This window comes from Pseudopipra pipra, chromosome 8, assembly GCF_036250125.1.
Source record: "Pseudopipra pipra isolate bDixPip1 chromosome 8, bDixPip1.hap1, whole genome shotgun sequence".
Taxonomy (NCBI): Eukaryota; Metazoa; Chordata; class Aves; order Passeriformes; family Pipridae; genus Pseudopipra; species Pseudopipra pipra.
Window position 1 is genome coordinate 28,643,262 of NC_087556.1, and position 24,974 is coordinate 28,668,235.

Sequence of the window (24,974 nt, forward strand, 5' to 3'; positions counted from 1 at the left end):
AGTTCATTATTCCCTTAAGCAAATACGATGAGCAAATCCTTCCAAAAGGAAGTACTATTTGTGCTCAAGTAAAGATCATGTGTGAGTGGATAAATGGGTGGATGGATGGATGGATGGATGGATCAAGAGATAATATATGTGAGGTGCAGAGAGACAGACACACGTGCACACACTCACACCCTTACATTTATATAAAGTAGATTTTTCAAGTGTAGCTTTTATTGCACTCCAAGGGTCAGATTGTAATACTCTACCATTTAATCATATTTTTGTCTCACATAAAATCTTGTTGTGTTTTAGTGGGTGACAGATTAAGTTATGCTACATCAGGAATAGCTAAAGATCACTCCTTTTCCACATCCATTTTTATCACTAGAGATACTCATTGCTTTTTCTAAAAAAAAAAAAAAAAAAACACAAGACAAGCCTTTTGTCAGAAAATGCTGATTTCTTGCATCAAGGCTTTCTATGGAAAATGTTTATGTTTTTGCATTTTTAATTAAATAGGGTTTTTTTAATTGTTGGAACATAAGTTTCAAAACAAAAAAATTCCAGATTTTCAGTTCAAAACAAGATTGTTTGAAATGTACGTTAATTAGCATACAAAAATAACAATCCCAGTACTAAAATGAAACGTCTCAGAATGATCAAAACACAAGCAGGTTTCCACAGCCCTGAAGTGATATAATTTTTTTGCTTTACAGAAGTTTTCAGCCTTTTCATTGTTTGTCAAAATGAGCAAAAAATATTTTTTTAAATACACAAGAGATTAAGAGAACAGTATTTTGCCCAGTTTGAGAATACTATTAAGAATAAGTAGGAATATCAGAGGCTGGACAGAATAAATGAATAAATACACTAAAAAATAATATATCAAAGCAATCTGGTTTTGAGCAAGAGAGCACTTCTAATTTAAGGGTCAGCAGTTTTGACATAGATGTACAAATATTCATGTGTGTATTAAAACAAAACCAGTGGGATATATAATTCTCTACACATATGCACATCCACCCTCTCTAATCACTTTACTTGATTTTTGCATTTGGCTTTTTCGTGATGATATGCTGCACAAATTCATGTAGAAACTTCATAGCTAGAACAATCACCACAAAAACCTAGGTTAATGATTAACTCTGAATCAAGAGTTATAAGCACTCATCAAGGTAATACATGATACAACTTAGCCATTTCCTTTCCCTTTTCAGTTTTTCAAAAGGGGCAAGGGAGCATGAAGAATAAAGCCAGGCATCCTTATTTGGTTGAAATAATAGCCAGTATACCAGAACTTCAGACAAATCCTTCTTGCTTTCTTTCAGTGGCCTTAACCATTTTGATCTCATTTCATCATTGAATGGACCCCTTAACAGAGGGTGACCCCATATTTTAGGACTGAAAACATACACCTTGTTAGTGTGAGTTTATTTTTTTGTTGTTTGAAAAGTGGGCAAATGTAGTCAAAGCTCTCACAAAACATCACAAGAGGCTCTTTCTTCTTTCATGGCACATTGAACATGTAAAGTAATCATTGTTTACAATACAGAGGCAGATAGCAAAGATGTGTTTGTTGTCTCATGCTGTATCTAATTATGCATTAGATTTTGATTTCGGCTGCTTTGCCTTTCCATGTTATTTTAATTTTGAATGATGATCACCGAAGGGGAAAAAAAAAGGAACAGAAAAGACAGGATGTGTCAGCAAGACAGTGGTCCCCCCATGCGGAGCACATGTAGGCTGGACCCGGAGCACCGTGCTTGGCACTGGGCACCTCATTACTGCAGGCAAATTGGAGGAGTCAGGGATGGCTGTGAGCACGATGAAGGGGCTGCTAGGACTGGCTTGAGGAGAAAGATTAAAAGACTCAAATATGTACAGACAGGGCAAGTGACAGGGCAGCCCTGCTCCCCACGCAACAGCACTGTGCGCTGGAGAGAGGGGAGTCCTTTCCAGCAAACCCAAGGGAGTCTGCTGTGGAGAAATAGAGCTATACGGAGCAACAGGGAGACACAAGTGAAATCTCAGGAGCTTCTGGATTTGGCTGTGAAAGAACAGTGAGCCCTGGAACAGCCTCCTCAAAGAAGCTGCAGAAAGTCCTTCACTCAGGATGTTTAAGTGGGGCTGAGCTGAATGTGAAGTTCCCAGAGGGAGAAATCCTGGCAATGCCCTGGGTACACCAGCACACCATTCACATTCCTGCCTTTTGTTTCTCTGTCCCTCCTAGTTGGCTTTTATTTACTCATAGCATTTACAGAATTTGAAGCTTCTTAATACTAAAATTTTTATGTGCCTTTTATGTGCTCTGAAGGACCTTTACTCCCAGTCAGGGAACTCTCAGCCCCCCAGCCCCATCAGTTCCACTCTCAACGCCAAGGGATTAATGGTAGTAGCCTGACACAAATGTGGAGAAATTCAGAATGGGGTGATGAGAACAGCACTAACTGACTTTTTGCCTTACTATCTCCTCCAGAGGATCTAGTTCATACAGGGATGAAGTTTCAAAGAGGGTTCCCATGCTTGACTCCAACTCTGACCCTTATTTGACTGTGCCATGGATTCATCTCGAACCGCAGCCCTTGAAGTGCTGCCAAGGATGTTGTTAGGCATAGGCAGCACTGACCAGGATGTGTTTAAATACTGCAGTCATGTGGGTGTGTACTGAGACTGAAAATGTCTTCCATCGGGCAGAAGCAAGATAACAGTGGATGCTTTGGAGTAAAAAATTGCCTGAAAGAGCTTGCAATGTTAAAGATTTTTTTTTCTAAAAAACTCCCAACTTTTTTCCACCATCTCTAGTAAGCATATTAGATGAAGAGGATTAGCATAAGAAATCCCACTCAATGCAAAACTTGTAAATATTGAACAAAACCTGACAATTAGCTAGGAACAAAAAGGAAAAAAATATAGCTACAGAGAAAAAAGCAGTTAAAAATTAATTGAAATTACCCCCAAAACAAGGGCATTCACTGATGTAAAACCCAAATATCTTGAGATAGTGGAAAGGAGAGATCAGACATCTGCATACAGGCATTAACAAATAGATGCAAAAAGAAATGAGAGCTGTGTGGGGGTGATCCAGAGACCTAGCTTCCAAAAATGACAAAGCTACTACTAACATAGGTATGAGCAGAGAGTGGATCAGGCCCCAAGCCTTAAGTGGACAATCTGGAATATTACAAATCACCCTTGGGATCAAGTTACATCGATGTCATCTAATTACAGATAAAACTACAGAGTATTTAACATCTCGTTAATTTAAATACCTGGGGCCATATCATGACATCAATTTTTAAGTAGACGTCCCCACTGATATCAAAGACGAGTTCACACAATATGGCCCACATAGCTGAACCTTAAGGGACAAAGCAGACAAAGAGACGGAGAGAGAGAGACGCAACAAAATATTCCCCATTCTTCCACTCCCTTTTTCAAGCTCCTTCCTTTCCCTGTTCTTGGCTCAGTTGTGTGCACATTTTGTTAGCTGGTCATTGAGTGTGATTTCGATAGCCATCATTCTATAGGGATGATGCTAAATCAAGTTCGTAAGATGAGGATCTTCAAGCTCAGTTTTAAGCTTCCTTACCAAAATGAGGTATTCAGTAGTGAGAGGGTTATCACATTTCTCTTTCAAGCTGTCAGAGGTTGTCAGAAAGATTACAGATTTTAACATTTGTTCTGTTTTGTTTGGTTTTGTTTCTGATCCCGACTAGAAAAACGAGAGAAAATGCAGATACTTACATTAGATATGTCAGAGAATATTTTACAATTTTCTTGACAAAAACTGGGTTCTTTATGAAAACATTTTTAAGATCAGGTTTTTAATATTTCTAGTTTTTTGTTTTTATTTGTTTTCCCAAAACAGTCTCAAGTGAAATGCAACAGAAATAATGTTGCTTTTGTTTTTTGAGAGTCAGAACATTTCAAGCACTTGGTATTTTGATTTTCACCACTTTTCTTCTGCTTTCTTTTCTTGCTTACTACCAACTAGTACAGATTTATACTATCATTTCTATGGTAATGGTTATAGTTTCCCCATCATCTCCCATTTTCCTTTGTATTTTTGTTTTACTTGTGTACCTGACAGAGAAACCTCTTTTAAAAGTTACAAAAGCAGTAAGAGAAAGAAAACAGAATGGTTGAGATTGGTAGGAACCTTTGGAGGTCATCTTGCTAACCCTCAAACAAAATATGACAAAGTAGGGCTTTTGGACAGCTAATATTTTTCTCCCAAATCAAGCTTTAAAAAATGAGAACGGTACCAGCAGATTTTGGAGGATGAAATTATTTTTTGTCCAGCTTCTCTTAGTAACCTTGTGATAAGGACAGGACAGGTGTGCAAATCTCATAAAACTCATACTTCGACTACAGTGAACCTGTTCACACTTCTTCCAGTGGAAGACCCGTTCTTATGTTGTTTACTGTGTAACAGCAATACCGCCCACTGTGTCTGAGCCTGCGCTTCAAAACTGGATCAGGTGTTTGTCCTTTACTTTGCCTTTAAAAAATACTCAGGAATACACATCAGATTGTGGCCATGAGTTTTCCCGCGGAGTTCAATGACTGTTCACAGACATAAAATTAAACCCAGGTTGAAGTATCTTGCTAATCAGACCTTAAAATCAATATAACCACATAGACTTGATTCAATTTCCACTTTAGCTGGAATCAGACACTGAAATGTGCTCAGACTGTTATAAAAAGAAGGAATTTGGTCTTTGTCAAGAAATACAAACCCCTTTTTTGTTATTTAGTTCTACACTTTAGACGAACAAAATATAGAAAGCTCTCTACCTAAGCTCTTGAGGAGGTTAAGATACCATATGCTGAAACACCTCTTCTCTCCAAATGGGAATTTATTCCAGGGCCTTCATTAAAGTTGAAGGTTTCAGTTCTTATCACATAATAATACAGGTGTCACTAACAAAGTAGTTAACAGAATAGATGGTGGCATAGAGGCCACACTGCAAGAATAAGACATTTCCTTTGACTCTCTAGACTCTGCTTTGCAAGTAAAATATCCACAGTAACTCAGATGCCACATTCTTTTTCTCTTTTGATATTAAGAATATTTCACTACTACTATGAGAAAACTCACTGCCTCTGTTGGGTAGTTAGCAGGCATAAGTTTTTTCTGGGCTATCTTAGGAGAGCTTCATGTTCTCTAACTTCCATGTTTCATCGATTTTGGAGTTTTACTTTCTACAAAGACCAAAATGATGAACATGAACCAAAGCCTCTCCAAAGGTCAACCAGAACTGCTGGGCTGCAATGAAGTGTCAAGTGACTTTGTCATCCCAGAATGAATTTTTTTGACTTTCTCAAACATTTATGAAGCTGTTTTGTAAATTTTAATCGTGAGAATATTTTTCACTTTCGTAACATCATCACTAATTTTGAACTAAAGAACAAAATGCATTAGTGTAAAGATTTAAAACCAATTAGTGATTTGGGTCCTTTTAGTTTAGGACATCAGGATATTCAGCATATGTTAGGAGTGCTCAGCCTCTGCAGAAATTGTACCCCTTTCAGAAGTCAGTATGAATGCTTCCAAATTTGTTAGATAAGTTAAACGTAAATGAATAATGCCATTAAATTTGGAGGAGAAAGTACCCAGTGGCAGAAGCCTTCCAAACCTGGTCTGTTCTCCAGGACAAAACCACTTACATCCAAAGCTAAATTCTTGTTTAATGATCCCGTTCTATTTTTAATTCAGATTTTAATTTTGATCCTAAAAAATTCCCCTCCCTTTCCTTTTGTTAATTCTCCAAGGTTGTGAGAAGAGAGTCCCAAATATTTTGCAATATGAAGTCCAGGGTTTATAAATAGCAACAGTGCACAAGAATCAGAAGGTTGCATAAATCGGACCCAGTCTGTGGACACTGATGGAGTCTTTCCATTGGCTTCATCACGTTTGGAGTAGGACCTGACGTAGGAGGTTTTTACTTTTATTGGACATCTAGGGCTTATTTTGGAACATGTTAGTAAGAGGTAGGATGGAATTAACTTGAACAGAAATAAAACCCAAAACAGCCCCATTGAGAAACTGAAACGTTTAAAGAAATGGGCTGAAGGTTGAGGCCAGGATTACTGTTTATCAGGGACAGAGACCACGAGAGAGGAAGAGGCTGCTGAAGTAAATACTTCAACAACAGAGGAAAAATTTTTAGTGAAGATACAGACAATGCAAGATCCCCAGAAAAAGAAAAATGTGCTGAGAGAACATTAAGTGAAAAACTCAGGAAATGGAACAAAGGAAGAAAGGCAGAGATTCAAAGGTCACCTAGGAAAGTTTCTGAGTTGTCTGTATACAAATGCAACAAGCGTTAACAAAGGAACCAGGGAAACAGAGAGACCAAGAGGCAACTCAGATGGGATTCGATTGATCACTCCTTCCATGAACTTTTCTAGGTATTTATTGTATGACACTTAAGTGCACAAGTAGTTGCAGACACATAAAATACTATCAAATGTTCCAAAATTACAGACAGGTTTGCATCATTTGCTGGGTGTCAGGTTTGCATCATTTGCTGGGTGTCCCTCTTCAATGGCCTGCAGCAATACAGTGGTGGAACTGGATGTCTGAGTACCTGAAATTGGGAAAGCCTGCAGGACCTTGTCATTAAGGACCTCTGAATGGGATATGTGCTATGGACCGTTGTCAATGGAAACACTCTTCTTCCTACCCTGTTTTCCCTAAAATAACTATTTTCAAAATAAACACAGTCCCAGGCTCCCTACTCTGTTCTGAGTGGAGAAAGTCCAGCCATTAGGAACTCTCTTTCAAAGTCTTCACTACTTCTTCCTCTCCAGAAGTCATTAACTATGAAAATGAGGAAACTTAGCCACAGCTTGCCTGGATAGAGCTGTAGGGGATTGCAGAGGGCCCTATAAAGAGAGGCAGTTATGCCTTGGGACTGTGGTACTAGGAAGTTGGTTCACACATGCCCTAACTTAGTGATTGTCAATAATTTTTGAGTAAAATTTGTTGCTGCTCACTCTGAGTATGACAGTCACATCTAGTCTGAAAAACACTCCTCCACATCTAATGCCTTTGAACCTAACTATCTGTGGTTCATGAAAAGTAATTGGGGTCCAAGAAACTGGCTATTTAGTTCCACCTTTTCTGGTCTTGAATGCTGCAGAGTTTTTGTTTTAAAACAGAATGTATTTTTAAAATTTACCAGAGTATCTGGAATTTGGGATAGATTTTTTAAGTGTATGTTGAATTCTGAATATACAACTATAGAATTAGATTCCTTATTCACTCTTAAATACTATATTTTTTAAAATAGAGGAAATGAGAGTCAGTGCTGACACAGATATGCATATGTGAACTCTCTCCACCAACATAATTAAGAGTTCTTAGTAATAATGTTGCACACAGTAGTTCAATTTCCAAAAAACACATTTAAAAGACACTGTATTCTTCCTGTACAAAATCTTTTTGAGAGCAACAACTAATGTATTTGGGGATAGAAGTTTGGCAGTAGTCTACACTGATCTGTGGAATATCATCCCCTGATTTTTTTTCTAATAGATCCTGGAAGTAAGAAAGTAGAATCTCTTAAATGAGTTAAATATGAGAGAAGCAAGACTCACCCAGCAACCCATCCCATGGAAAAAACTCGTATCAGAATAACTGAGATGAGCTGATTCTGACCCCTTGATGCTGGGGTATTAGCTACAGACAGGCTCAGCTAGCACCTAAGGCTTTTGAAACAGAATACCAAGGCTGTTCAAACTGATGGTGATTCAGACACACATCAATGAGCTCTAATCATATTCACCAGGTGCAGAAACCCACCAGCCATCAGCTGACAAGGACCTTAACATGTCCTGTGCCTTGCCTGCAAGAAGCTGTATCACCCAGCAAGGGAGTTACTAATACTTCAATGATGTGTCTGACTAAACACATTTTGTGCTCAAGAGAAGGGTGTGAGCTGGAAGGATCCTCTTGATCCAGGTGTTTTTCAAAAATGCTTTGTGGCAAGGGAATCTTTCTGGAAGAGGAATAAGAAAGCAAAGGTATTGGGTCCATTCCTTTAAAAAGAGGCAGACTGGGGAGGGGAGGGTAAGAGGAAGTGAGAGGGAGGGTCAAGGCAGCACTGGAAGAAGCTGGCTTTGGAGCAGAAACTATGAACTGAAGAAACATGACATTGTATTTCCTTGTGTGGAAAGTCCTGGTAAGAACTTTCACGCCTGCAAGTATTGAGTTTGTACTTGACAGCTGGTGAACTGTGACTGTCAGTGGAGTAGTGCACCCAGTAAAGGAAATCCCATGGCTTTCTCCATACCCAACACTGTAGACAGTGGTCCTCTGTGCATTTCCCTCAGGAAAATACCACTAATCTCTTGCTTCTCATAGGATGGTGTTCTTACCTCAAACCAGTTGTGATCAATTCAGCTGTCCTTCTAAAGCTGTCTTAACTGAATTGGAATGAATTTTGTTTCTATACTTCTTGACATGTGTATGGCAGGTTCAGCTTTAAAGAGATTCCAGGAAAATGGGTTTAACTCAAGTAGTGTTAATTTTCTTCATAGTAGCTGACATGGGGCTGCATCTTGGATTTGTCATGGAAACAGCATTGATAACAGATGTTTTTTTACTGCTGAGCAGTACCTACACAGATCCAAGGCCTTTTTTGCTCCTCACCCCACTAGCAAGCAGGCTGGGAGTGCACAACAAGCTGATGGAGACACATCTGAGACAGCTGACCCCAAGTGACCACAGGGATATTCCAGGCCATATGGTGTCATGCTCTATATGTAAAGCTAGGGGAAGAAGAAAGAAGGTGAGATATTGGGAGTGACAGTATTTATCTTCCCAAGTAACCGTGATGGAGCCCTGCCTTCCCGAGGATGGCTGAATGCCTGGCCAAGGGAAATAGTAAACAAATTCCTTGTTTTGCTTTGCCTGTGTGTGCGGCTGTTGCTTTCTCTGTGAAACTGTCTTTATCTCAACCCACAAGTTTTCTCACTTCTCTGATTCTCTGCCCCATCCCACTCAGAGGGAAGTGAGTGAGTGGCTGCATGGGGCTGAGTTGCTGGTTGAGTTAAACCACAGTAGTGTTCTTAATGCAGCAGCTCCTTTGGCCTGCTGATAATTCACAGTCACATTTATCAATCCAATAAGAGTTTCCTGGAGTTTCCAGGGACACAGCTTAGCCCAGCGGTGCTCCATTGCCACCTGAGCAAAACAGGCAGTGGGCCTGTGTGTGCCCACCACAGACTGGCATGGCTCCTTTACGCTCATGCAAGTGCAGTAGTATTTCCCAGCCTATCACTTTTATTGTATAAAATCCTCTCATAACCCCAAAACTCACTCTTTTCATACCCTTATAAGAGTTTGATAGGGTACTAGATTTCAGTGAAAGTTCATTTGCCTTTGTTTTTTTGCTATTGTATTTGTTTCAAAAATCTCTTTGTCATCATTTTCGCATTCTGTTTCCATTCAAACAAAGAGCAGCTTTAGATGGGGAAAGAAAAGGTCAGAGGTTATTTAGAGCATGCCAAAGAAAATAAAAGAGTAGCACATATACAAATGTTTTCATCATTCTGGCCTGATTTTGCAATCTGGGACTATGCTCCGCTTTCACTAACATCACAACTCAGGGCATGCATCCCACTTGCAATTGTTTTCAATAGAAGGCAAAGTCAGATAGTTCCTTGAGATACTCAATCCTTTACAGATGCTTTATAGGACCACAGTAACCACAGAAAGTCCACATCCAAACTCCATGTTATTTTCTTTCACAGATCAGAGCAGATTTGTTACTGATTTCAACGGCAACTGTGCAAACTATCTGAGGGAGTATTTAATTCTTCATAACATGACATAACAAAACAGTATGTTGCCATGAAACCCCTTACTGGGGCAGAACCCCACTCCCACACACAGAACCAGAGATCTGCTGTTGCATACTTCATCCCCAATTAACTGATGGAGTTTCCCAGATGTTCAGCACCATGTACCAGTATAAATCGTGCCACTGCTGCTAAACTTAAGAACTCTACTTTCAAGGACCAATGATTTTCACAAGCAATAAAGCTGAACGTATTTAAAGAGCATCTACATACGAGGTCAAATACATCCAGTATCCCCTTTGGCAGTGACTGAACAATGTATGTTGGTGTTTAGGGACTGGAAAAGACCTTTGGAAAGACTTGGAGAAGTTCCTTTATTTTAGGAAAAAGGCAAAATATTTCTTCCCAAAGCCGATATTTTCAGCCCTCTTATCTCTGCATGCTGAGGTTTTATTTTCTTTCATTTTTCAAAGTGCAACTGCCTATAGAGGTGCAGGATCACGGCAGGATGCTTGCTCTTTCCCTCAGACCTGGGGATATTCCCAGTTCACAAGTTGACCCAGCAAGATCCTGTTTAGGAAGCTGTCAAATTAGTGCACCTGAACCCCATGGCTCCATGTGCTCATTTAAAATGCTTTTTGCTAGATACAGCAGTACAAGATCCAGAACAAAGAGCTCTTACGTATGTCCTAAGAAATTACATTCTTGAAAGCTGTGCATGGTCCTGGATCTGTATTAAATTTCTCCTAAGGTTTACCATCCAGACATCATGAAATCCAATCTCAAAAACTTCATATGTTCTGGAAGTGGGTCCCGTACATAATCATTCACGGTGAATTACTCATCGTGCAAATGTATGTAAATTCATTCCCACCACTTAATCCAGAACCACAGATAGAGCTGAAAGTGTGCCTTGTTGAACAAGGAATATAAAGGAGTGGTGGCTATCTTGCTTAGATTAACTTTACATGCCAGGCACAGTTTGGTTTTTTGATTAATATGATTCTGCGAGAAAAAAACTGAGTGAGTTGTGGAGCATCTGTGATGCCTCCTTTATTTATTTATTTTCCAAGGTCCCATAGTTTCCACTTCTTTCATTTACTGGTATTTTTAGTGTGCTCAGGAGTTATTTGGTAAGATATTCAAGATTTCTAGTGGGATTTCTTCATAATGGACAGATTCTTTCTCTTCATAATGATAGCTGAGTTTCTTGAGAGCAAAGAGACACTTTGTTCTTTGTTCTCAAGGAGACAAACTGTTATTTCTTTCCCTGAAGAAGCTTCTAATATGATGGGTGAAATATCAGGAATAATTAGACCAAATGGTGATGTAAATCCCACTAGAAATGGTGCATCCATTATTTCATTTTATGCCTATCGCTCCAGTTTCTGCCTGATTTAAGTCCACGTGAAGAAAGCTGTGGGTATTCCCTTTATAAGAACTACAATAAATTTCTTCATTGAATATTTACTAGCCCTGAGTTGCTCCTTTTTTGTTGGACCATCATTACACAATTAAAAAATAAGAAGGTAATTTAGCTGTTTCAAGGGTTGGTATTGCTTAATTTCAAGGGAGGGGGGCTGACAGTTGAAAGGTTAACGTATTTCACTGATTGGGCCCCTGGGGTTCATTTTCTGAAAAAAAAAGCTCTTTCAGTTTTTATTAAGAAACTCATGTAATGAAAAGGGGAAAAGCTTCCCTCACTTGGCACATGCGAGACAGTGGCTGCGGGAGCCCAGGTTTCTCTTCCTGGCTCAACACGCAGTCATCCCCTTTCCCTCCCTTCCCTGGATGAAGGGGAGGGAGGATGTGCTCTGGGTTTGGCATGGGCTTTGCTGTGTCCTGACCCATCAGCACAGCGTCCCTGTGGAGGGACAAGTCCTGCTGGGAGTGACATGGGGACTGTGTGTTGTCCTTGTCACGGCTCTGGGGATGAGCAGAGGAGTGAGGGGCCCTGAATGCTGTGTGAGCTATGAAAGTCCCAGGAGCGAAGTTGCTTGTAGGTGCCCATCTTGTAGGGCTGGGTGCCATGGACACCCTGTAGTGACCCAGGGGGGCCTGTTGGCACAAAGTCCATCTCTTTTGGCTCCAACAGCGAACTCTGGCTTCACAACCCGGCCAGGCTGCAATGTTGTGTTGGTTGACCAGGAGGAACACCTGCCCACCCGTGGCTCAAAGGCTTCACTGGCCTCTGGCCTCAGATCAGAAACATAAAATGAGTAGAGCACTGTGGGGAATGAGAAGTTAAACCAAAAGAAAACTCTGTCCGCATTTTTCTTGAGTTTTACCATTGAACCCACCCCCAGACCCTTTCCCTGCAATGCTCCTCTCCTCTGCCCCTGCTCACTGTTTGTTCCTTAGCACGATCTTGAGCAACAATTGACAAGCAAATGGTTGTTTTTTGAAGGTTTAAGCAAATGCAGGGAAATACCCTCTTCACACAATTAAATGCATTCATGCTAACACAGCCTTATGATTCACACACTCACTGAAAAGCTGATAGCGACACGGTGTTTTACAAGATAACAATGCTTCATACGAGCTTGGCATACATGTGCGAACTATTAGCAGGGAGAAGAGATATCAGTTATATAAATTACTCAGTGTTGGTTATTCCTCACTGCAGTTACCATGAGAAGTTTCTTGAGCCGAGTGTGAGTGGACTAAGTCTTTCCCATTAGGTAAGTTAGCATGCAAGTGGTATTGTTTGACATAATTTAACTTGCCTGATTTTAATATCTGCATCAGAAGATTATAATCCACTATTTGCAAAACTTCCATAGTGCTGATGTCTCTGGCTGATATTTTTATTTTAATGAAATCCCTGAAACTCAACATTTATAGGCACAATGAGGCAGTAAAAATATAAAATAGAAATAAAATAATTTGCTTGGGCTGGAAAATTCTGAACATTGCAGAAAGGCTTAACAAAATAAAACAAAAATGTCTCTGTCTTCAAGCATCTAGAAGAATTGTAAGAATGTCCCTTTATTGTCTTTTTCTTGTACCCCCTATAAAAATTGTTTCCCTCTCAGCCCCTAATGAGATGTTTTTAGCAGCTTGTCTATCCCAAATTACCATGTGAGATGGGCATTAGGAGTAATGTGGTTTTAGCTTGGGGAGTTGTGCTGGGGCTGGAGTCTGCGTGCGCACTGGGGAGGGAGGCAGGGTCGGAGCGCTGCCTTTGCTGCCGGGGACTCTCTCTCTGCTGGCTTTTGCTCTGCTTATTGATATGATTTATAGATCGAAATGGCTTCAGAAACGGGGGGAGAAAAAGTTCTGTCTCTCACCTACAGTGAAGAATTTGTATTATTTTATTTTAACAAAATTAAATTGCACAGAAATGAATAAGAAAAATTATATTTTATTAAAGAGAGAGAAAAACCCCTGATGACTTAAATAAACATAAAAGTAACCAAGAAAACAGAAGAACAGGCATATCTACACATCCAGTTGAAAAATACTTCCAAAATTCATGCAGATATTTTGAAGTTAATACCTTTCTGATTCCTAGTTTGGCTGTACTAGATTCATGGAAATATAATGCCTTTGTTTTCTGTAGCCTGAGCTTCAGAAAAGGATTGCAGTTACATGGAGAAATCCCATATCCTGCTTATCTTTCTTCCATAGATGTGATAGTGTTCTAAAAATAAATATGTTAAAATTCAACATATCCATAATCCTGGAAAAATTAGTTGTAACTAATGGATAATGATGACCTGGTTAATTAATGAAATAAACAGAGAATCAAGATAAAGCTGTGGTAAATTTTGGTAATGAGCCACATTCAAAGAAACCAGATGCCTATATGCATCATGTAATACAAGTGAGTGTTTTTTTTATAGTTGTTGGTGTTAATTTTAGAAACTGTTAAACACCCTGAATCGGATGACTGAAGAAATGCTTGTTCCAAACGGTGAGCTGTCGTCCCTGGCTCTCATCTCCACATCCAGTGAACAGAACCTAGGAAGAAACTGTTATAAAATCCAACCAAAGATATTCCACCTTTTCCTGCAGCCCTCCACTCACCATCTCAGTGCAGCAGGAATCTTGAACAGCTGTAGAAAAGCCTGTTTTTCAAGCTATCGCGAACCCAATTTTCTCAAACAAAAATAGTTTGAGTTTTGTCTTCTAAAAACAAAAAAGAAAAAAAAGGAAAAAAGGAAACACTACAGCTTCAAAGTTTTGAAATGAATGTACAGGAAAAATATATCTTTTGTTCATATTTTTAAATACAGTCTAAATAACGTCTGAAGAAATAGTTATTACAGCTTTAAATATCGGTTGCCAAGTGGTAATTATATTGTTTAATTTTAAGTCATACGATAGAGTTATACCACCTGACACTGCAAACATTACACACAAACACTTTTTGTTATCATGAGAGAATGTTATTTTAAAATGTAAAAAGCATCTTTAAAAGCAAATTAAAAAATCTATTTTTATTATGGATGTGAACTTTTCTTATCTCCTTTTCTGAAACTTATGGGGAGCTCTGGATTGCACTGCCAACTCATCGTGGTGAATAACCCATAAATTTAGCTTTATAGAGTAAAATATGTTTATATAAACATATTACTCTATTGATACAAAGCTAAAAGTTTTTTATGGGTATTAGAGTTAAATCAACTATCAGTTTTCTTCTAGGGAACTTTTGGTAGGAGAGGAGCTTCTCAAGGAGTAATCTTCTGTAAATCTGCAAAAACAGCAAACAGGTAAGGCAGTAAAATTGCTTAAGAATGGTAAACATTACCTTAGAATAAAATGGAAATCCCCAATAATCTAAAAGGCTGGCATGTTAATAATGCTTGAAATAGTTTATGATCTGAAATGTAGCTATGCATTATTCTGCTCTTCCCTCCTGGTTATGGAGCTGTTGTTTACAGAGTGCCAGGGGCATTTCTGTCTCATTATCAAATACATAAATAGAAGAATATGCATTTAGTGGGGGATCTATTTTATTGTCAGTCTTCCCTTCCCCCCCTCCACCTTACACACTCATGATATTTCTTGATGTTTTCTCCTCCCTTCTGCAGCCTGTATATTTCTACAAAACTGTGTAAAAAAAACATAAAACAAACAAATCTTCAACTAAAAGGGTACAATTTCTAAAGCAGGAGCTTTTTATTTAAAGCTTCGGAGAAACATTCATACTTAAGACCTTTCTCTTTTTTCCCCCTCTACGTGAAGCATTTTTTTATGTAAGCTTATAATTTCCTTTAAAAGCTATGTTTAATACTTGCCCTTTTTATTTTTAAATGTTCGGAGGGGGGGAGGAGGTATCTTTAATGCTAAGCTGTGCTGTGTATTTTTTTAGGAACTAGGATCCAGCTTCTGGGTGACTCAGTGCAGAGGCTCCTGAGGCAAGTCAGGGAAGCCAGGAGCATTCACTCCAGCATTTGCCCCAGTGACAGGAGTGGTTCCATTCCCTTTTCTCAGGCCATGGGTGCTGTAAAGGAAACTGAAATGTCTCTGATGGAGCCTTATTTGAGCAGGGAGTGCAGAAGCCAGCTTGTAATGCTGGGCTGGATTCAGAGACACCCCCAAGACAGTGGGCTCAGTGCTCAAGGGACGCTGACTCTGACCCCAGTGACTCTGTCCCTGGAATACTCAGCCTGGAAAATACCTCAGGCCCAGGAAAAAAATATGTTGAAGAAGAGTATTTCTCTGAGGAAAGACTAATGGGATCAGACCCTAAATTATTATCCTCATGCTATCTCATAGATCAAACTATGGAAAATGTGGGAAGATAATTATTTTATATATATATATATATATATATATATAAAATATATATATATATATATGGTTTTAAGTTTAGAAAGTTAATGTCTCTCAGGTATTTTTTTAAAGCAGTTTTTATGAATATTGAACGCTGTAAATGAAGAACAAAGCAAAAGCTGGATTTCATTTGTTCTGTTTTTGGTAAAGGATAAGGATTTTTTTGAATACTGGAGTTATTTCAGTTTTAGGAATTTAAAAACTAATGAAAAATCGTTTTCTTTCTGGTAGGTCCTGTATTCAATTGCCTCTCAGTGGGAAGTAAACGGAGTCAAGAGCGTTTTTCTTCGTTACTCTGAATGTCTACTGTCCTTTATTTGTGAAAGTAAAGATAAGGATGCTGTAACATAATATTTGGAGGAAAACATAGAATAAGGTTTGAAAATAACTACATACCTGAAAGCAATATATCAATATGAATTTAGCCTATAGGAAATCTTTACTCCTCTTTTTAGAATCTTTTTTTATGATAGGTGTTCAGAAAAAATACTATATGAGTAGAGAAGTGACTGTGACAATACGCTGTAATTCTTAGGTTTTTTACTTGTCTCGACGAAAGGTTCCACATTTGTTTAGGTTTCGTATGCGTGCGTAAACCAGACCACATCTCTATTTGTATATCTCACTCTTGCTTTCTTAAATGATTTGCCTGCTTTCCCCTTAATTTTCGCTTGACCTATGCATTAAAAAAACCCAAACCAAACCAAACAAACAAAAAAAAAAAACCAAAAACCCACAAAACCCCAAAGAGGTATTTTCTTTATATGGTTAAACTTGTTAGCCTGGACCTCGGGAATGATAAGCAAATGATAAGTGCGGTACTTTATCTAGGCAGACACATTCGGCTCTCGTTGTGCTGCACTGCCACCTTCCGTCCCCCCGGCCCGGGGCCGCCGCCGCCCGGCCCCGCCACTCCCGCAGCTCCGGCGAGAGATGGATTCATAGGTCTCCAAGAGCTTTCATTTCTATAATTCTGCTTCTATATTGACAGGCCCTTTACAAACAATTTGTTAGCAGAATCTCTGCATTAGCTGTATCATGGGGTTTTTATTATTATTATTATTATTATTATTTTAAAGTAATTCTTGTTTTCAGGGTTTTAAAAATATTTGGCCCGAAGCTATTTATTCCCCTTAGACGGCCATATGGAAAGTTTGATTGCTGCTATTTATATTCTAAAAGAATTAATGTGTTTCAGACTGCTCCCTTTCACAGCAGCCCAATCCCAAGCTGAAGGAGAAGCATCTGGCACAATAGAAATTGTCACACCACAAGGCTGCAACTTCGACTGGTGAGACAAGGCTTCCCTTGGATGTGCAGATCACAGAGAAGAGACTGTTTAAAAGGACACTGCAGCTACAAGGCAGTGGCACAGCCATGCTGTTGCAGGCGATGAGGAGCCTCAATCTGCGGGAACCAAAGGCAAAGAGAAACACACTCCCCTGGTGCTAAACTCATTGTGTGTGTGGCCAGAGCAACCTTTGCTTATTATATTTTGAGAGGAAATCCCTTAAACACACTGCCCGCTCAAGTCCAAGGCCAGTGACACTAGTGGGGGTTCCCCAGGTCATGTCTCATAATGGGGAGGTGGTCAGAAAGGAGGGGTGCTGGATCAGAAGGTGGTTGCTCGTGGGCTGCTGTCATAGCTCCCAGCTGATCCCTCCAACAGCTTTGGTCCAGGTGCTCTCCAAAAGCACAGTCCTCTTCACCACAGCCTTTGCTCTTTACTTATTGACTCCTCTTGCCAGTGGCTCTTTGATTTCAGGAGGCCGAGCGGAAGGAGAGGCAGAGGAAGGCTGGAGAGGAATGGGAACTCTTCAGCACAGGAGGTGGACCGTGTTTCTTTCATCTTTACCAAAGAGGAAGGAAAAAGCCTCAGGAGGGTATTCCCAGGGAGGAAGTAATTCCCTTTTCTTCCACCCAGCAGGAGGGTGCATCCTACCTTCAGCTCTCTGCTCCCTGGCTCCCCAGGCCAGCGGGGTTACATGCTGCTGGCTCTGACCACCCCACCCCAGAACTCCTCCATGCTGAGCAGATTTAAAGGTCCTCACAGACCCTTTGGGGTTTTAACAAGAATCACCACCCACTACAGACTCTGTGGGTTGGGCTGGGGATCGACACATGAGCTCCCCAGCATGTGCAAGCACGCCAGCTTTGGGTGCTGGGACCCTGCCTCATGTTGTCATTCTCATTTTCTGAATAGTAAAAGAAAGCATCAATGTACCTCTGCCCAAGGCAAACCCTGGCAAAAAGCCATTGTTCTTCATACGAGGAGTTGGTTTCAGCATCAGAGACTTGGAGGATGGAGGGGATAAACTTGGTTTATCCTGACCCCCTCTCCTCTAGAACAGAGCCTCTGCCAACAGCAGTAGCAGCAACAGCAGTATCAGACAGCTGTGAGTTCACCTCCCACATGAAGGCATTGCTTTGCTGCTTACAGAAACATTATTGTTACATACTAATTTCAGGTGGAAGAACTCATGTGTGGGCAGGCATTTCTCCCAGCATTAGAAGACCCTTTTAAAACAAAAATTAAAAAATCCCAAAACATAGAAATGGCTCCCATGCCTGTTAGGTATCTACAACCATGCCTTGGCTACTACTGTTGAGAATCCAGGATTTTTCTGACACCCAATTAAATTAGTGTAATTGGGATAGAGTTGCAATTTCTTTGCCTCCAGCTGTGAGTCATAATCTGTTTAGCACCTGAGTGCTATTTCAGTTTATTTTTAGTGCTTAGCCCATAGTTTGGAAAGGGAAAAAGCAAACCTACATGTCAGTCAGGATTTTGGGAAGGTGTAGATTACTTATCATTAATTTAAATGTGGCATTTAAATGTCCATTCACAGGTGGTTTTAATGCTTTTATTAACTTCTTTTTTGGACTTTGTAAGGAATACATTTGAAAAAAGAAATGCCAAGGACCTTGGACTACAGGCCATGCCAATAATACATTGCTGTTACTACATCATGGGGAAAACTGTAAAACAAGAGAAGAGGTTCCAATGAGGGGAAAAAGAGAACTTTATTATGATAAGGAATGATAACAAAAATGAAGGAAAAAATTATCAGTACCTGGTCTTGTTTGGGCTACCAGTTCAGCCTACAGTACATTTTGAAATGATGAATTGACTGGAGAGAAAAACATATTCCAGATGTTTTTTGTCTTTGTCTCCAGTATTTACTCCATCAGGCTTTATTCAGAGCAATTATTCAATGGAAATAAATGATATACCAAGTGATATAAAAGAGAAACTAGTACTGGGGAAATAGCTCAGGATAAAACACAAACTAACCAGAAACTTCATCTTCAGTTCAGATCCTCGGTTATGACTCAAACCAACCAGCCTCAGAAAAATGCCTCTGAATAGTGGTTGATGAAAACTGTGGGCAAAAATAATTGTGATGGATTGGGAAACCAAGGCCACAAAAGTGTTGATGTACAGGGGCTGGGAGAAGAGGGAATCCCCCCCTGCTGAAGTGGGGCAGAGAAACACCTGTATGAACCTGCTGTGCCCTGTTGTGTGGGGGTGGACAAGGGCCTCAGCTTTGCTGGGGTCAGGGCTTGGAGACCAGTGCTGTGGAGCAGAGGGTGAAAGGCTAGGAGGCAACAATGCTGGGCTGGCTCCAAGGATGTGGGATAAGGGTCTCTCCTGCCATGGCCAACGTAGCATTACACAAGAGACCTTAGTGCCAGATCCTCTGATTCATCCCCAGCCTAAAGAGGTTTCATCTGAAATGAAGATTTACGGGCATCGGAGATGGAGTAAGTCATTAAGGTAAACATAACGTATTGACTAATAGGACATGTCTAGTAGTCTCCCCACAACCAAAGTGGGAATAACAGCAGGTCCATGCCCCTCCAGGTTGTCTGTTACAGAAATAACAAATTTCACAACTCCTCAGGCATCTTATCTAAAGGGATGTTTATTTTCGCAAAGCAAGACTGAATGTCTTAAAAAAAGAGCCCCACCTCATCTTATCCATCTATCTACACTCTCCAGGGTGAGGTTTACTTTAAAAACAAAATAGCCAAAAGGTAATTGCACATAAGTTTAGCCTTAAGATATTTTAGTGACGCTTAGAAGGTGTGGAACAAAACCCCTGTCACTAAGTTGATGCCTCTAAAATATCTGCCAAAACAGCTCTTTAAAAAGGTATTTGCACCTTTATTTAGTTCCTTCTTGTGAGGAATGTTTACTGCAGTCCGTAGATGTGGTTATGTCATGTTTCCACTGTGTTTTCATTCAGTGTTGCTCTGTATTTGTGGTTTTCTCATTTGTGACAGTCTAGTAACTGGAGCCATTTGTACCTGAGCAAATAATATCAAATCTGAATACTTTATAAATATTTACAATATTTGGTGTGTCTCCCACTCACATCAAATGCAAAGTATAAAAAGCAAAAACAAACAGAAACAAACAGAACCTGTGTTACGTTATAATAAATATTTACTGTATGTACTATTGACTAAAGAGTCCCATACAGCTATTTAGGAGGCATTGTTTCTGTCAGGCTGTTCTATATTAAAACACTCTAAATGAAGCTGTTTGAGAATAAAAATGTGCATGTTAGGGAGTGATTGATGCATATGACTTATTTAATTTTTCTGGCAAGGGGAAGTGGTTCTTTTTTTCTCCCTGCACATGTGGGTAGTGAATTAGGCAGGAGCCTGGGACTTTCTGCCACAGCTGCAGAATTCATTGGAGTGAGGTCCCAGTGCAAGACTTGGGGGGGAACACAACCCTTTGGGCCTACTGGTTTTAAGCAGAAATTTCAATTGCAAACAATCTGCACTGAAGACAGGGCAGGCAGTGGCAGAGCGGCAGCCGTGTTCCTCATGTAACAAAGCCAGCCTGAAAACAGGGAGGAAAGAAATATAAGGTTCATAGAATCACAGAATCATTTAGATGGCAAAGGACCTTTAGGATGACCGAGTCCAGTCATTGACCCAGCACTGACAAGCCCACTACTAAACCATGTCCCTAAACTCCACATCCACACACCTTTTGAACACTTCCAGGGATGGTGACTCCACCACTTTCCTGGGCAGCCCATTCCAATATCTGACAACCCTTTTGGTAAGGAAATTGTTCCTAATATCCAATCTGAACCCCCACCTAGCTGCAACTTCCTTTAAGGTAGTTTCAGAGAGCAGAAAGATCCCTTCTCAGCCTCCTTTCTCCAGGCTAACAAACCCCAGCTGCTTCTCTGGACTTGCTTCAGCCCCTCAATGATCTTTCTGAAATGAGGGGCCCAGAACTGGACACAGGATTTGAGGTGTGACCTCTCCAGTGCCAAGTACAGGGGGACAATCCTGTGTTCCCAGTGGCCACACTGTTGCTGATACAGGCCAGGATGCCTCTGGCCTTCTTGGCCACTTGGGCACACACTGGCTCATACTCAGCTGCTACCGACCAGCACCCCCAGGTCCTTTTCCTCCAGGCAGCTCTCCAGCCACTCTGCACCCAGCCTGTAGCACTGCAAGGGGTTGTTGTGACCCAAGTGCAGGACTCAGCACTTGGCCCTGTTGAACCTCATCCAACAGGCTTCAGTCCATCATTCCAGCCTGTCCAGATTCCTCTGTAGAGCCTTCCTGCTCTCCAGCAGACTGACACTCCCACCCAACTTGGTGTTGTCTGCAAACTTGCTGAAGGAACACACTGTTCCTTCGACCAGATCATCAATAAAGATATCAATAAGGAACAGAGAAGCATTGCAGAGCAGGGAGAAGGAAGCTCTTCAAGCCATTTGGTTTCTCTGATTTTGAGGAATAACTTTACCAAGTCCTGGACAAGCAAGGACTCTTTAGTGTGTCATCAGATCCTGCTCCAGGAGGAAGACTAGATTTGCACCTGAAGGCTTGGTGTCATGAAGGATCTCCAAAGTTTTATGAGTCACTTAATGGAAGACCTCCCTCCCCCTTTCTCTTTAGTCCTCTTGCCTCTACAGTCAATTTTCTCCTTTTGTTCCTCTCCCACGCAGGAGCTTTTATCTTTTCTTCTAAGACCATGGTATTTTTCTAAGTTACCTCTCCCCAAGCACCTCTAATCCTTTGACATATTTATTCTTACAAGACTGCTATATCCCTTTTTCACTCACACTGATGCATCACAGATCACTTTAAGCCTGGGATGGAGTTTGGGAGATCTGGGTTCAATTCTAGCTCAGCAGTGCCCTAGCCACCAGCGTGGCTTCCTCTTGTTTTGTCCATTCCTCGTCTGTCACAAATTGGCTTGTGTTCTTAGCCACCCATCTGCAAAGGCTTACTGACTTGCTTAACTTTAAAGAAGTTTTTTGAACCTACATCCGTAAGCAAAGTTCAGTAAGCAGCTGTAATTTTCAACCCATAATTTGCCACAATTCAGCTCCAAGGCCAATGTTTTCCCACTGATTCCTCAGAGAGGCTCTGAGCAGAAGTGGTGTTCTTAGTGTTTGTGTCTCTCTTGAGATGACAGAAATAAACAATATTCAGAGGAGGTTTTCCTCTGCTCCACTCCAGTTACATCCCTACAATGAAGCCCTGAGGGTTCCTGGAATTTGAGGGGGAAGGGTCCTTGGGTGATGGGCATATGAGCATCTTTGCAAATGGAGGAGCTCACTGCTGCAGGGTGTGGTGAGGTGAGTTGGAAAGGGGGATGTCTTAGGAGAAGGATCAAGGGTTGCTAGTAGATACAATGCTATGGACAGACAGTCTGCAATCATTGAGTGCTGGAAAAGACTACAGAGGAAGGAGAAACGTTAGGAGAAATCCTGCCATGTTGCTGGCATGAGACTCCCTGTTAGACACAGCTAGACCTTTAGTCTTGTTGTTCTTATGTAAATGAACATAAAAGTTCTGCTCTTTGTGTAGGCTGTGTTGCACATAGCTGCAGATGCATCCAAACAATTTCCTCAAGCAGGATTTTCCAGAACTATTCCTTCACCCACCTCCTCAACCTCTTCAAGTTGATTGAAATCCAATTCTTGCAGCATGGGCTCTTACTGGGTACCCTCACTGGTTTTGCATCAAAATCCATGTTTGAGTAAAAGAACAGTACTTCAGAAAAAGAGATTTGGTCTGAGTAAAAACTTGTAAAAACACTGAGATTTAGTTTGGCCTATTTGTAAAATACACGGCAGATCCCCTGCCTGAGAACAACTTAAATTGTCAATATAGAAGTTAAAAAGCTCATTTCAATTGGAAATTCCAGCTAAATTGTTCCCAGTTAGCACCAGAAAGGAATGCTTTAGACTAAGACAAAACAGATGCAGTCTGTTAGGTCCCCATTGTATGAGCAGCCTTCCCTTGCAGGGAGGTAGGTAGCTGTGCACAAAAGACCCCCTCGACGTGTAAACAGAGATAGAGATGGCTGCCTCTACACCAGCAGTTTTGTTTCTTCCTGGGACTCTTACAAAGTAGATAGGTCAGGGGAGGAATAAAACCAGTCACCCAAGGACCAGTATCCAGGAACAGATGAACCCAGCAGGCTTCAGACACTGGAAAAACTCTCCCTCTAAAGATTGGCTTGTTCCTCTGCCAGGCACAGGTTTCAGTGGCCATTTCAAGCAATATGCTTGAACCACCACCTGCCTGGAGAATCAGAAGCAGCTCGGTTGCACTGGGGCCCTCCCTGGAGCACTCCGACAGTAGAAAGCAGCCCCTGAGCATGCCTCTTGCAAAGACTGTCCTTCAAACTCCCCACTCATTTTAGTTTTTTTTCCTGCAAGACCTCCATGCTAGCCCTACTCCTCCTCATCCCCAGATTGCTGGGCAATGTCTTTTTTGCAGAGCACACTGAGTACTGGAGGAAACAGTTGGTGTTAAAGCTCCCTTTCACTTGCATGAAGGACTGGATAGAGCTGATGCAGGATACAAGGAGTAGAAGAAAAAGGAATTAAAAATACTTTATGGTCTCTTTTCCCTTCTCCCCCATATTTGTCACAGTCTTGGAAAGGGGAGTTGTCTACATGTGGCATCATTCCAGATTAACTACCGATGAATTAATTCCTTGTGTGTGTACGCTCCTATATCCCAAAATAAGAGCGTATTTTTTGAAATCTCTTACCCTGGAGAGTGCAGCTTCAGAGTAAAGGGTTTTAAAGTCACTGGTAAGAGCAAGAGCGGTAAACTCTCATTGTAGGATTGGGCAATATATGTTTAATCTGGTTTAAACATTTTGGCATAGTGCACTTTGTCTGTTATTAACTGCTTGTATGGATGTTGTCATGGGGTATAGCCAAGAGAAGCACTAGGTGCACACCAGGGGCCAAGGGAGATATTGCCTCAATCATCATAATATAAAATAATTCTTAAGCCTAGGAAGTAATCTGCATGATTACCCCAAACTAACCTAGTCCTTGCAAAGGGCCTGGGCAGGGAATAGCAGTGCCATGGTGATGCCTTTTGGGACTCTGCTGTTAGGGAATGGAGTCCACATGCATTCATATTGCATCAGTAGGCACCAGTGCAAATAACAAGTGAATAGAAAATATAAATCCTAACTTGCACACAATACATTTAAACATATTTTAGGATACATAGAGTTGAAAAAATTTGGGTTCTATAAACTCCTATTAAAAGAAAAGTTCCATTGTTTGAAAAACATCTTAGAACTGCCCCCTCCTTCTACTTCACCTTATTGTTTTTGCAAAGGAAGTGATTCCAGAAGCTGTAAAAATGTGTCAGTTTTGTTAAATGGATTACCTCTCATCTCGTGGCACAAAAAAATTTACAGTGGCAGTGAGGGACTGAGCCCAACAGGTAGTCAGCAAAGACTGTGCTAGGTCACAGCTGGTGCAGAGAAGAGTGCTCAGGCCTGATCCATGGTCCTTCAGGCAGATGGAAGTCTTGTTTGAAAAAAACTGTTTAGGCAAATTAGTACTTTATAAATAAAGGTGTCTTTAAAGAGTAGAATTGAATTGTAGGTCACTTTTACAGGGTGTTTCACAAGCCCTGAGGGTGAGCACACACCCTTCAGAGAAAGCAGGCTACAGGGGACACAAGATCAGCAGTTGCAGAGAGGAGCCTCCCAAGTGCCACAGGCTCCAATACTTCCTGAAAACATGGCAGGACTTTAAAAAGTTTGGGATGCCCTAGCCTGTGTGTGCACTCCAATTCTAGTGCATCTCTCAGCTACTGTTCCCAAATGATGCTGTAGTTCTCTAACAGGCTGTGGTCACAATGCCCTTTCATTTTGCTGCCTTAGAACACCCTAGGGAGAAAAAGTCAGTTTTAGTGAGCATTGTGGAGTTATCTGAGCAACAGAAAGGACAAGTAATAAAGCACTCATTTACTTTGCAAGCAGAAAATTAACTGTGCATGTGCATATGTGTGTGGGTAAATTCTTCTTGCACTGTCTTTGTCAAGTACTGTTGCAAAGTTTGCCTTTAGAGAACATATGAGTTGTATATCAC

At 40.8% G+C, this 24,974-nt stretch overlaps 1 long non-coding RNA gene across 2 annotated transcripts; it reads left to right on the forward strand.

Moving 5' to 3' along the window:
- The first annotated feature begins 14,220 nt into the window (after window positions 1–14,220).
- LOC135418240 (uncharacterized) lies at window positions 14,221–20,156 on the forward strand. 2 transcript variants are annotated; one of them, XR_010432359.1, is made up of 4 exons: window positions 14,221–14,319; window positions 14,435–14,513; window positions 15,811–15,955; window positions 16,778–20,156. It is a non-coding gene; the product is annotated as an uncharacterized LOC135418240 (long non-coding RNA). The 2 variants fall into 2 exon arrangements; XR_010432358.1 differs by having other exon boundaries at window positions 14,446–14,513.
- Window positions 20,157–24,974: the final 4,818 nt, after the last annotated feature.